The sequence below is a fragment of the Gorilla gorilla genome, chromosome 16, assembly GCF_029281585.2.
Source record: "Gorilla gorilla gorilla isolate KB3781 chromosome 16, NHGRI_mGorGor1-v2.1_pri, whole genome shotgun sequence".
Classification (NCBI taxonomy): domain Eukaryota; kingdom Metazoa; phylum Chordata; class Mammalia; order Primates; family Hominidae; genus Gorilla; species Gorilla gorilla.
Genome location: NC_073240.2, coordinates 48,000,178 through 48,015,021, shown reverse-complemented (window position 1 = coordinate 48,015,021; position 14,844 = coordinate 48,000,178). Strand labels below are relative to the sequence as shown.

At 38.8% G+C, this 14,844-nt stretch overlaps 1 protein-coding gene across 5 annotated transcripts in view; it reads right to left on the bottom strand.

Annotated features, from left to right (window-relative positions):
- SEMA6D (semaphorin 6D) overlaps positions 1-10,761 on the bottom strand; it is a 590,270-nt gene extending 579,509 nt beyond the window's left edge. For 3 of the 5 annotated variants that reach the window (XM_055362500.2, XM_055362505.2, XM_055362509.2), the window contains exon 1: positions 10,431-10,755. The gene's annotated coding sequence lies outside the window, so the exon portion shown is untranslated. Of the gene's footprint in view, positions 1-10,430 lie in introns of all 5 variants that reach the window. The other 2 variants (XM_055362508.2, XM_055362501.2) reach the window with 2 other exon arrangements.
- Between the last annotated feature and the right edge of the window lie 4,083 nt (positions 10,762-14,844).

The window sequence follows — 14,844 nt, the reverse complement described above, 5'->3', positions numbered from 1 at the left end:
GCCTTTATACTTTTATGATAAAAAGCAGTACATGAAAACATCTTCCATATGAAGTATCTTCCTAGGTGGAACAAAAAGTTTGTCTGTAAAGATAGATACACTCACATATATACATACTCCAGTTGACTGACTACCATTTTAAAAACTGGCTGAGTCAAAGAAAGAAAACAGTTTTGTTTTTATGTCATGACATCAGGTAACTGTAATTTCCTAGACAAATCTTTCATTCACATATTTTGGTACTATGTATGCAAGGCCCTACTGAACATTCTCTAAAGCTAAGAAGAAGTTACTTTATGTAGTATTTTTGACCTGGTTCTTTGTGAAATGCTGATCTGATACTTGCTCTTGAATGCCTGGACTATCAACACCTTAATACTTCTACCTCAACCCTGCCCACTCCCTAGCCCCCACACGCAGTTTCCCATAGGTCTGTCCTGGCCTGAAGTATCTTCAAGTCTAGAGTCCCCCAGTCCACTTACCTCCCCACTCTCCCTCTCAAACTCTCTAACTCTTTCAAAATGCACCGGTGTTTTGACAAGCATTTTTAAGACATTAGGTACCAGAAGTAAATGATAAGGAGTGTTAATAACTTAACCTTCTGTATCTCCTTAGTGACACATATATGACATATATATTTGACCTTGTAAATATTAAGTTAGCTTCTCTCAGAAATACAATTCCATGATCTTAATAGTAAGAATCTCAGCCAGCCAACCAAACCTATCATCCATCCACCCATCCACCCATCCACCCATCCATCCATCCACCTACCCACTCACCCAATATTTATTTAGTTGTCTACCATACGCTGTACTCTCTGTTAAGTATTAAGGGAAACAAATGTAATCGCAACAGACATTATCCTTGTTTCACAGAATTTAAAATCTAGTCATGAAATAGAGGGGAAAAGAGTTAACCAAACAAAAGAAAAGCTCAAATTGAGATAAGGTCTATTAAAGAGACAATAAGGAATAAAGAGTGAATAAAAAGAGTAAGAGATATTCTGTAGATTAATAGAAGTCACAGACAGGCTTTTCAAGGAGAAGGCAGAGCTAGAGACATGAAGGGCAGGAAGAAGCTATGAAGAGTCAATAAAAGTGTCCCAGATGAAGGGAACAGCATGCACAAAGGCCCTGTGACAGAACAAGAGTTTTTTTGTTTTGTTTTTGTTTTTGTTTTTCATAGAAATACCAAGGAAGCAGACAGTGGTGAGAATTGAAGTTGATGTATGTGACTACAAGGATTCCATTCAAAGTGTAATGAGAAGCCTTTGGATGGTTTTAAGCAGAGAAGAGTATAATCCAATTTTGGCCTTGACAAACAGCTAAAACATAAGGTTCAGTATTCCTTATTCTTGAGATTACAAGTGTTTCAGATTTTAGATCCTTTTGTGGTGATTTGGGAATATTTGCAGTAGACTTACAAGTTCAGCATCCCTAATCTGAAAATCTGAAATCCAAAATGCTCCAATGAGCATTTCCTGTGAGTGTCATGTTTGTGCTCAAAAAGTTGCAGATTTTGGAGCATTTCGTATTTTGTATTTTCATATTAGGGATACTCATTTAATCCTCATAACAACCTTACAAGATATGTATTAATATCGTCAATTTTATTGATGAGAAAATGGAAGAGAAGTAACCTGCCCCAAGTCTCACAGCTATTAAGGGAAAGCTCTGGGACTTGTACTCAGGCAGCCCATCCATGGGGTCCATGCTTCAAACACCATGCAATATGGCCTCTCAGATCTTTGTTTCTGCAAGGGCAAGCGTGAGAGGAAACTGCTGGGAGATAAGGCAATGACCCAGGCCCAAAATGATGGTTTCTTAGACCAGAAGGATAGCAGTGGAGATGGCAAGAATTAAGTTAATTTGTCATGTCTTTTAGCAGTTAATTCTATGAAATTTGGTGGATTGTATATACTAGGTAAGAGAAATGCCTGCTGGAAACAGGACAACGTTTTTCTCTATTGTGATTTTTCTATTGTCTCTATTCAGTAGACATTTTCTGTGTGGCCAGAATCTTCCCATCAAGTTGTCTCTTCCAAGATGAGTGTATCTTCAATAGACTTGCTACACAGAACAATTTCCATTTCAATATGTGATAGGGCAGCCTTTTAACATGTTCATTTTTCTGGTCATTTCTATGTACAATCATAACATTGTAAGATATACTCTGTACAGTATTGTTTTATTTTTCTTTTTACACTATATCATTCATTTTTACCTTATCAATAGTTATTCTTTGAAAAAATGCTTTTTAATGATGATAAACATGCTTTTTTCCCATCTTTGGGCAGATGTATTGTTTCTAATTTTACATTATTCTAAGAAACTTCCTTTATATAAATTTTTGACTGAAACCCAGATTATTTCCTAAGGTTAAATAAATAAAAATAGAAGTTCTAGGTCTAAGGGAATAGCCTTTTTCATTGGCAAATTGCATTTACCCATTTCTACATTGCATTCTACTAAGATACAACTGTTGAAATTCCACCAGGGCTCTGTGAGAAAACTTGAAAGGAGGTAGATTATGTGGGAGCAGGTGCTGGTAGATGGATAGATGTGGCAGTGAGTGTCCATGGAAGTTCCTTTCTGATGTTCTCCATTTTTTTCAGTGAATAGGAAGCATGGCCTTCGTCTGAGAGTGAGGGTGTAGACAGAGGCACTGAGTGTTTAAGGAGAGAGGAGAAAGTATCATATAGACTCAGGAAGCACATTAAGATCACCTGATAACCTTAAGAACATACTTAAGATTAATGAGTATGAAATGACACCATGGTTGTGTATTTCCCTTAGATATGTTCAGCTTCATGGATGTAGGCAAAGTATAAGAACGTTGGATTCAGGATTACACTTCTAAATCTTCATCTCTGGTCCAGAGTGCTATGATAACCTTGGTCTAATGTATGATACTTCCTGCTGGACTTTCTTGATTCTCCATCTGTGCCTCACTTTTCTGCCTTCTCTCCAGCAACTCTGTAACAGAGACTACTATCTACTGCTTCGTCACCTGAAAAATTTATACCTGACTTTTAGCTTCAATTCTCCCATTAAGCTTTTCTATACCATCTCCTAAATTGAGACATACACCCTTCATTATAGCTCCCCCAACATCCTGTAATATGTATGATTTCATCTACACATTTATTTGATACATTTAATTTTTCATTGTATTCTAAATACCTTCAGAGCAGGGACCTTTTCATTTCTTTTTAATACTCATTTCTTATTTCAATACCTGGGACACGGTAAGTCCTCATTCAATGTTTCTTAATGAAATTAAGTGAGGTTTCCTAATCAAAAGATAAATTTCCTTATAAACCTTTATCAGGAAGAAGTCAAGTTGCCTTGATCATACCCACGCCATGGCCTCATTACTAGTGAAGGCACCTTTCCACAAAAGGTAACAGGCCTAAGAACAAATTATTCAAAAGTGTTAAAAATAACGCAAGTATTCACTTCCATGTGTTGCTTGTATCCAATATTTAGTTTATCTCCTCAGCTTTAGGATGATAGTAATACTTATAATAAATACTGTATTTGTATATATTTTTTAGATTGTCTAAATATTTTCATGATTTCAATATAAACTATAAAACACACCACAAACACAAGCTCTTACAAAAAGAATATCAAGTGTATATATATATATGTTTTGAGACAGGGTATCACTCTGTTGCCCAGGCTAGAGTGCAGTGGCACAATCACGGCTCTCTGCAGCCTCAAGCTCCCAGGCCTGGAGAGTTCCTCCCACTTCAGCCTCTCCATTTGTGGGGAGTACAGGCGTGTATGACTGCACCCGGCTATTATTACTATTATCATTTATAGAGACAGGGTCTCCGTATGTTGCCACAGCTGGTTTGGAACTCCTGGGCTCAAACAGTCCTCTCATCTCAGCCTCCCAAAGTTCTGCGATTACAGGTGTGAGCCACCTCACCCAATCAAGGATGTCAAGTTTAAACCCAGCTATGGAGATTCCTTCAAAAAGAGAGTTTAACAACTCTTTAAGAAAAGACAGACATTTAACCAACTTGGCAGGCTAAGTTGTACATTCCAGGATGGATATAGTATGAAGAAAATATCGAAAAGGTTAATACATTATAAAGTTATTTAATAAGTTAGATCTTTGTAAGCAGGAATTTACACTAATGTATCTTTGCCTCATGAGGTCATGTATAAAACACATAATAAATGAAAATGTTCAGAATAAATGGACTTACTTCTTCATTTTTTATTTGGTCATTCTACCTTTAGGGAGACACGGACAAGGAATAAAGAAAGGCCAAACTTGGAGCTAATAACATAGTATGGGAATTGCAGATACATTGTAATTCTCTCACTGCATTCTTCATACACAAATTGTAATGGAAAGTAAAGATAAAAGAAGCCTCAATTGCCATTAGAGAATAAAATAGGATTTCCACTTAGATCCTTAGAAGCAGCTATTCTTAAAAATTAATTCACTTGGTAAATTTTCAAGTTCCCTCCTCACTTTTCCTGTGTGAACATTTCTCTTACGTGCTTTGTATGGAAATGGATGTTACCAAATCTTGGAGTTCAAACTCAACAGCCTCAAGAGTTATTCATACCTGAACAAGCTAGTGAGGGATATTAACTGGTCTCCAAATCTCTTAGGGGTCATTTGAAGACAAATTCTCTGCCCAAATGTTATTAATTAGATATTTAGCACCATAGCTAGCTTATTTCTGAGAGCCTTTGGAGATCAAAAGGGGTGTGAAAAAGTGAAGAGAATCAAAGCTCAAACACCAATTTGAATTGAGCTGCACAATGCGAATTTACTCCAGCACTTTGTTGCAATGTAATCTATAAATAATCCTCTGAGGTTCACTTGCCAATTAGAAATCATCACATGGCATACACCATAGATGTCAGTAGTTAATTTGCATGTCAGTGATACATTAATTTGATGAAAATTTTAAAGCTTTATGCACTATTTATATCATAATTGGAAGCACATTTAGTGTACTAATACACTGATTTTTATTGTATCCAATGTGCTTTTTAAAAGGCCAAGTTTAAATGATCATTATTTATCATTGTCTGTTTGATAGTTCGTTTCAGTTCAAGACAACACATCTGCATTTTAGACTTGAAGCTATTTTAACATTAACTGTAATCAAGATGTCTGAAAAAAAAAGTCATGTCTACGTGGGTGATAGAGAAGATGAAAATCAGGTTTACATCTAGAGGTAGCTGGTTAGATTTGGAAGTTTAATTCAGAGTTTTTGGCCTTAGCCTAACCATGCCTCCTTGGGTCAATAATTTAGCGATAATTTAGTTTTGTGGTTTTGGGGGTTTTTTTTCTCTCAACTTTTTGCTTCATTTTATTTTATTTTGTTTTTTTTCTCCCTGAGTTTTTCTACAGTCAAAAAGTACAGTTTTGTGGGTGGTCCCTTCTAAGAGCTGAAAATGGTTGTTGATTCAAATACAAAGAGAAACAACCTGTGGGTGCTTAAACGTTAACTACTGTATTTAAGTGTGGTACTTAGAACAAATACTGTATTTACATAGACAGAAATTTCAAAAGCTGCCAGCCTGGTGGGATTAGCTTGCCATGGGAATTGTCACACCTGTCAATCAGGTCTGCCAGGGTAGCAAGGGGAAAGCCAATGATAGAGAGACAGAGGAATCAAGAAAGAGAAGAGAGGAAAAGAGAAAGAGAAAGGGAAAGAGAAGTGTATGGGAGTTTCCACTACCATGGAATCACAATAACTTTTTCCACATTTATTTCCACCCTGATATCTTCAGACTACTTAAGTTTTAGTGTGCCCAGAAAATTAAAAGATTTGGTTACTTGGCTTTTCTGATTGGTGCTATAATAGTGTTTTTCTAGAAACTGAATGTCATTAAAGTCAGGGTTGGGCTTTCATTTTGGTGCAACAGATGTATGCACATGTTGACTTACTTTGAGCTAATTCCTTAGGAGTTTATGGCTTCTCCACCCAGCCAGAATACAAGTATCTTTAGATCAGAAATCTTGCCTCCTTTGTCTCATGTCACCTCAGCATTTGCAATATTAGACCTTAATAACTACTTGCAGGCTTGATTGTACTTCTAAACACTTATTCATAACTACTTTGATGATCTGCCTTCTTCCACAATTGAAAAAGAAAAACAAAATAAGACATTATGACAGAGAAATTGTATACATAAGTAGAATAAAGTAAGGTCATTTGGAAAGATAACACATATATTCATTCCAAGGAGTCTTATATGACTAATAAATTAAATCTCCCATGGGCTCTGAGCTTTCTTGTGCCTAAAGCAAAAAGAAAATGTGATCAGTTAAGAAATCTACATTACCCCTGAGATTAAAAATACCAATTTATCAGAAAAAAAGCTAGGTATCAAGAGTACACACAATCATTAATTTGCATTGTCTTATATCTCCTACTTTCACAAATGTTTCATTTTTATTACCCATTAATGTTAATCTTCACGTTACAGGAAATATAAATGAATATTGGTTATTAAAATAAAAATCTAATTCAAAGCATTTTCTTCACAATAGCTTGTGAAAGAGAAGACTAAATTTAGTATTTAAATGGACTTATTTGAATCACTTAATGTGTTTCTAGTTGCATTTAGTTATGAAAACTGAATAAAACATCATCTTTCTTAGTAAACATTTAATAAGAGCTAAACTCATAGAAGAAACTAAGCTTTTCAAATAAAATGTTCCCAAAATAAACATTGACGATATCCATTTTTACATAAATAGAACAGCATCCCCCAAAAATAAAAAAGTGAGTGGAATTAAAGCCACCATTCAAATGTAGCAAAGCAAAGGCACCATGAAACTCTCTTATTTTGCCTTATGCTTTACGAAGTTAGTGCCTGATTTACCCAAATGTATATTATGTACTACACAGCTCGGACTTTTAAAGGTCAAAGACAAATTCCTCAGTGAATTTTATTAAATGAAACTTGCCCTTCTTTTCCTGTCTTAAGTCCTGACTCCAGATTTAATAAAAGTTGTTCTTCTCTCTTCACCCCTCCCCCCACTAATTCCCACGTTTTCAACAGTAAGTTCTCTAACCAGACAATGCTGAAGATATTTGCACATAAATTTATGACATAGGAGAAAAATAACGAAAGAGTCAGACCCAACATAGTATTAATTTAAAAGGCAATTAATTTTGAAGAAGAAAAGGGTATCAACATAAACTCAGCAAGGGCATGAATGATAGTATATAGTACAAATAAATCTCTATTTGGGGGTCCTGAGAAATTTCAGCAAGTGGTTGTTGAGTAATGAATGTTTGTAATTCATTAGCTACTATTTTAAAATGCAAAGCACACCATGACATCAATGATGTTCTTTTTAATCTCAACAAACAGGCTATTACAATTAAAGCACTTGCAAAAAGACAGTTCGTTTAAATATAAGTTTTGATGAGATTTCAATGTTTTAATAACAATAATTGAATAACACTTCATAATTCCATAGAAAGACATAAAAATCTTGAGATTGGTTCAGAAATATATGTGTTTGTAAACACCAACCTTTTATGAATATTTAGAAGCAGCTAGCATTTCTATTTTGAAAATTCTTTTTTTCTCAGATCTCTTAATAAGGTTTTAGTGTATCTTTAAGAAGATAATCGTTATTTACTTAAAAATATTTATTTTCCAAATACAGAAAATAATAACATTTACAAGTGCTTCATTTTCTATGCCCCCTTTCCATCTTCCTTCAGTTCCTAGACAACAAAACAATGGTTCATTCTTCATGTGGAAGAGTAAACTCAATAAACGCGAATGGCCAGGAGGCCTACAGCAGTGAAATTACGGCTTCACAAGGACTTTTTTTTTTCTTTATGAACAAGTTTAGAAAGACCTTTTTCAACATATTTTAAAGTCATGCATACTTCAATGATATAATTATCTTGGCAACACTAAATACTGCTGACTGATAAATGAGACCAAAATAATTAAGTTCTGTTCTTTGCACAATCAAGATTTAGTGCAGTAATCAATCTGGGTAAGAATTTGGAGTCTGGAGACTTCAGAAGATGAACAAGCTACTAGCTAAAATTGGTCATGTGGGAAGATGGTTAAATGAGTATACAGTTTATACATAGCTGTGAATACTCTTCATGTCTTAATCTTCATTAGAACCTGGTTGATTCATTGTTCATGTGGTCCTGTACTAAGTTGGACATGGTATACAAGTAGACAAAAGAACAGTTGAAAAGATAATCCAATGCATTCAGTGGGCACGAACGGCATTGAAAATGTAAAATAATAGAGTTGAAAATATAATAGTTTTTAAGCAAAAAAAAAAAAGAGGTACAAATGCTGCTAGGAAAGCATTAAGGTTATAAGCATTATGATAAAAGAGAGCGAGAGAACACAATAAATACACTTTTCCACATACATATATGTCGAACCGTGAGTATGGTCTGGATGCCTACCCAGTTTCCATTTTTATTTTCTTCTACCTAACTCTCTTTTCTCTCCTTGGAATAAATTATACAGCTTTCCATACCCTCAACAACACTCCCACTGCATGGTTTTTCCCTGGGAACCAGACTGCCGTCATAGAGAGGTGTTCATGTTAAGTACTTCTCCTGAGGGCTGGAACTCCAGGCTTCATCAGATTGATACACTTAGCAGGTCCATCAGGGATGTCAAAGTGAAATATAACCAGGTCAGTTGGGTGCATTAGTAACTACTGGGATTTACAACCAGCTACAAATACTATATATGTGTGTATATATATCTATATATATGCGCACATATATATATACATGCACACATACATACATATATACGCACATATATATACAAATATTGTATATTTGTAGACAATATTGTAAACTTGTAATATATATTTATATATACACATATATATAAGAAATCATAATAATTTAATAATTTCTCTTGTCAACAGCTTATTCTGAATACTACCCACGGACCTCAGAAAAAGAAAGAGCATTTTTTTCCCAGCAAAATGCATCCTCCTTTGTAGTGGGCTAAGGAATAGGCACCATGAACAGGTGATACCATTGTAATTTAAAGAATGGAAGAAAGTCAAATAAGAGTATCTACCATCCAACGAAAGGAACTGTATGCAGAAGTCTTTTGGGATCTCCAACTGAGGATAACCGGCTCCCTCTGATTCTGGGTACACATGTCTGCCTCCATGAATGTTAGCATGCGGCCAGGGTGGGGGAGCAATGGACGTCTACACCAGTGCTTGGCCATTTGTAGAGTGGAAATTGCACTTTGCTTTCAAAAATGGATTCTCCTCCCAGCACCATGCAACTCGACTAGCTGAAGGCACAAATGGAATAAATGCGCATTCTAAAAAAAGGAGGGAGGGGGCGAAAAAATAAACCCCACCCAGGAATCTTTAAGGGAAACAGGTGCTAGCAAGAGAAAGCGGCCAGCTGTCAATAACACTTAAAACTCCATCTTCGTTACTCTGAAAACAATTTCAATGGGGGATATACCGTGCCCTGTTCCTGAGGGTTTAATTTACTAGGCTGTCTCTGTGAATTAGAGTCAGATCTAAGTTTCGCACTCAGGAGCGGTTTTCTCTGTCGACTACGTTTGCTCTTCCGAGCTCGAAGTCTGTTTCTAAAATGGGCAAGCCTTTTCCTCCCGGCAGCCTTGACCCCCACTCCTCCAAGTCGTCACTTTTATTTACAGCCCGGTGAGCGGTGTCTGTGTCGCTCAGCCTGGCCCCAAGAACAGTCACCGCGAACAATGAGCCAGACAAGGGACCCACCCAGAGAACGCCTGCTCGCCGGCCGCGCGCAAGCCCTTTAGCGCGGGACGCTCCGGGCTTCGGGGCTCTGGGTGCCCCCACCCCTTCCCCTCTAAACCCCAAGGAAAGCAAGAAGGTAGGTCGTTCCCTACACCCAGGTACTCGTGCTCACCCAGCCAGCCCTGCCTCCCAGCACCCACCAATTAGATGCCGTATCTAAAAAGAAAATCAAAAAAGCGGGGCAGCGTGGCGGTTCAGCCGGCTGCCCACCCGGATCCAACTCGCCCAGCTTGCGGGTTTGGCGCTCACTTGCGCCCGAGTCCGCGGCATTTTGAAATCCCGGAGGATTTGGGGTGGGGGCAAGAGGTGGGGCCAGGAGCCATAAAGTGGCTTCCGCTCCCTCCCCCCCGCCTGGCACAGCTCTGGGATCGGGCAAGACACAAAAGACGGGTCTTATCAGTGCCAACAACTCTGCCGCCGCCTCGGGCCATGCTGCGCACGGTAACCGGGCGGCGGGCCTCGCGGTCGGGTCTCTGCGCCGGCCGCGGCGCGCCCGGAGGCTGGAGCATCCTGGACGCCGCCAGAGCTCCCCGGTGCGCTTTTCGCGCAGAACCTCCGTCAGCAGCTCCTCGCTTCGCAGATAAAGAAGTAGAGGCGACGGAGGAGAAATGAAGAGAAAAGGGAAGACTTACTTGGGGGCCGAAGGCTCAGCCTGACTCCTGCTTCGGACTCGGCAGGTGTCTGGCACCGCGGGCCCAGGCGGAAGGCGCTGGCGCAGCGCAGAGCAGGGACTCCACTTATCGAGGACTGGAAACTCCCCTTGCCGCCCGGCCCCCGCGCTGCGCTCCTTGCTGTCACCGCTCCGAGCGACGCAGGCACGCTCCCCGCTGCCTCCTAGTCCTGGTGGGTCTCTCTGCTCTCTTCTCCGGGTTCGTCCGCTCCCTCACAGACCACACCCTGTCACCTCAGCAGCCCTCCACTCCTTCCTCTTTGACACTTCCACCGGTTACTCCGCCGTCTGCGTCCTCCCACCCCCACTCAGCCCACGTGCTCCTGCCGCTCCCTCGGCTCTAACTTCCCCTGCCGGGAGCCCCCACCTCCGCTCTGAAAACCCTTTGGTCTCTGAGCGGGGGGAAAGGTCCTGGGGTCTTCGCCCACATCTCCCCAGGCCCTTCGGTGCAAAGGACCTTGCTTTGATTTTGTCGTTGCGATGGTTTAGATATATTGTGTACTACATATTAAGATGTATTTCTTTAAATGAGCTACATATCACTTTTAATATTGTAGAAATGTATTCCCAGGTGTTAATCATCTAACCGCTGTTCATTGGCCTTTGGAGTTAGACTGTCAGCCCAGCTTTTCTCCATATGCAAAAAGGCCCACAAAGTTCCAGAACACCCTCTTTAGCCCAATCCAAGCCACACGTGCCATTTTCTAATGAGCCCTCTTCCTCGCTGTTATTGTTGTGGAAATATTTTTATATTTACTTTTCCCTGTTTCTGCAGACAATGAGAAGTTCCTTTCTAAGGGCTTCCCTCAGCATTCTGTTCTTAGTTTTATGATAATACCTATCCCTCATGTGACATTTTCCTGTTTGGATTACTTCCTCTACTACTGGTCTTTAAGTTTCTCTAGGCAGAACTTTTGGTCTGTAAGTTTCTTCAGGCAGAAATAATTCATACTCATATTCATAACTTTGTCAACAGCTCCTAGTGTGGTCCTCAGCATACAGTACGTATTCGAACAATGTTCAAGGAGTGAGTGTCCCTTAAATATGAGGCAAGCTTTGGTGGTTTCATGTGGTATTTAAAGGAAGGAAGACTTCAATTTGTATGCTTGGCTTGTATCCCATATAATTGGTGCTGTGGAAAACAAAGCATTTTGGAGTTAGCTGGATGATTGCTCATACGTTCCTTTAATTCTTGAAACAAGTCTTCCTTGTAAATATTACCCACTTTTTCTAAGATGATACTCAGGTTGGTAACTTGGTGATCACTAAATGTGAAGACCCCTAAACCTTAGAGATCCCATGATTCTTCACACCAGCCCAAGCTGCATCAGGCTGGCGTTAATGCAATACCTGACTGCCCAGCTACCCAGCCACATGCAAAACCTGCCTACCAGTACCACAGAGAGCTTACCCAACCATCTTTCCTCCAAAAATAGCATTTATTTTTCCCTCCCTCTTTCTCGACTCACTTAAGTCAGAGTTCTAAAAAACAATAAACACCTCTCAATGCTCAGACCTCTTGTTAAACTTATTGTCTTAACTCCTAAACTTAAAATTACTTTCATGCACATATCTTGCCTTAGCTATCCCTGTGTCTCACACAGGGCTCCATATCTCTTTGGTTTCCCCATTCAAATAAATAGTAATTAACATTTGTTAAGTTAGAGAGACCAAAGATCAGGTAGCAGCCAGCCATTGGTCCAAGCATTAACACATAATAGCTCATTTAATCCTCAACATCCTTGTGAGATAGAGCCTATTTTACAGTCGGGGAACATAGGCATAGAGGTATATCACATAGCCAGTAATTAGTGGAGCAGAAATTAGATCCCTGGCAATCTGCTTCAGAGGTTGCTTTCTCGACCACCATGCTTTAAATGGCCTGCCATAATCCCTGGCACCTAATACATGTTAATGAGCATTTTAAAAATAATGAATGTTTACCCATCCACACTTAGCATCATAGCAGCAAAAAGAGACAGTAATGAAATGGGTAGAACTTCAGGTGTTTGAGGACATATAATTGACCTCAATACCACAAGAACTGCTTTCTGTGGTGGGACTATGGACCCTGCCTGTGGCCTGTATTTGAAACATGAGAGGGACATGGTCCATGCTCATGACATCAGGTGTGCGTGACAGATCACTGAGCCTTCACGTTTGGGTTCTAGGACCTCCTTCACAGTCAGTGAAAGGCATCTCCAGCTAAACCAATTCCTGGCCAAGCCCACCAACAAGCCAATTTGTGTTCTTCAGGGACCCAGCAGTGAGCAATGTCAGTTCCTGTGGCAGGTTAAATAATGGCCCCCACAGATATCCATGTTCTAATCCCCTAGAAACTCTGTTACTTTATATGGAAGAAAATGGATTTTGCAGATATGATGAAATTAAGAATCCTGAGAAGGGGAGATTATCCTGGATTATCAGGGTGGGCCTTAAGTGCAATCGTAGGTCCTTTTAAGTAGGAACAGAAGGAAATTTGAGACACAGAAGAGGAAAAGGGAATGTGACCACAGAGACAAAGATTGGAATGATGCAGTCACAAGCCAATGAATGGCAGCAGCCACCAGAAGCTGGAAGAGGCAAGGAAGGAATTCTCTCCAAGAGCTTCTCAAGGAAGCACAGTCCTGCTTTCATATCGATTTCTGTCCAGTGAAAGTGATTTTGGACTTCTGGCCTCCAGAACTGTACAGAAATAAGTGTATATTGTTTTAAATCACCAAGTTTGTGGTAATTTGTTACAACAGCCAAAGGAAATGAAAATACAGTTCCCAAATCTGGAAGATGACTTTCAATACCTGGGGATGAAATAAAAAGATATTTCAAGCAATTGATCAATTTTCTCTTCTGTGGCCAATGAAGCCAATCATTTGTGGGGAGTGAAGGAGTGGAGAGAGGAACATTTAGCTCTCAGCATATTATATAAAAGCCTTCCGATCTAGACTTTGCCATTATCTCCAAATAATAAATACATACAATAACTGGGATATACTTATATGATTTAAAGTAGACTTGAAAATTTAAATTTGTTGCTCACTACCCAACCATATTGCCTAAAGTACATGATAGTTTACAATTTTCTAAATTTACTAATATTTTATTTAGGATTTTAGCATCCTTGTATAATAGTGCCAGAACTACCCTACTGCTAGTAAGTAAGAAGGAGGCATTACTAATCAACAGACATAAAGTTTCAGTCAAGTGAGATGGGCAAGCACAAGAGATCTGCTGTACAGCATTGTACCTATAGGCAACAATAATGTATTATACACTTAAAAATTTAAGAGGGTAAGATCTCCTTTAAGTGTTCTTACCACAATAAAATAAACATAAAAAATCAATATCTGGTTTAATTTTAAATATGTATGCTATAATTATCTAGTGAACATATGCATTATTCATTATAGTTAAAAGTGTTAATTTGTAAAATGAAAAAATACATAAATTCTTCTAGAATGTAATTCAGGCTCTCTTGACCTCTGAGATGCTCTAGTACGTTAAATTAAGAACCTTGATGAAGGTATTATATTTCTTTTTAACTGGGACCACCAGATAAAATATCCAGTTAATACAAATTACATCCAGTTAAATACAAATTACAGATAAACAGTTTCAGAATGAGTCCATGTGCCATGCAATATTCAGACAATAAATTGCCTCTATTTTGCAACCTGTTGTTAACCATGCAATCGATGGGATTTGGGAACATAGCTATACTAAGGAGTTATTCATTATTTATCTGAAATTCAAGTTTAAGTAGGTACTTTGTATTTTTATTTGATATACTGACAACCCTATTTTTGATTTTTCAAATGCTCATGCATTTCCCATTTTATCCCTTCTCCCCAAGCCTTCAGTGGGACTAATGTATGTTCATTTAAAGCAGGGCTGAAACGAGATTTAACCCCTCACTACTGGCCTAGGGCTGGTGGTGCCTTTCTTACATAGCAGAAAAGAGGGTACGATGTGACTTCTCTAAGATGTGTTCACAGAGTCTAAGTCTATTCTGCCCGTGAGGGATTTCCCATTAGGTTATACCAAATGTTCATCATGCCACTATTTAACATACAAACAGTAGATCAGATTAGGATGGAAACGTATTTTTTCCTTTTGAACTACTTTAACCCTATTCACAGTTTTTTGGATTTAGTACAATAGTTCTGGCCAGCAGTAAGTAAATAGTTCTGCCCCTTTGTACCCTTTCCCCCATAACTGCTGGCAGCAAGATGTATAGTAAGTGTACAAAAGGGCAAAGGCAGAGATGATAATAATTTATGTGGCCTGTATTGGAAATACGAGAGGGACAAAGTCAAGGAAATCACGAAGTTATTTGAGACTTAGTTTCCTCCTCTGTAGAAATAGACCATAAACCTTGT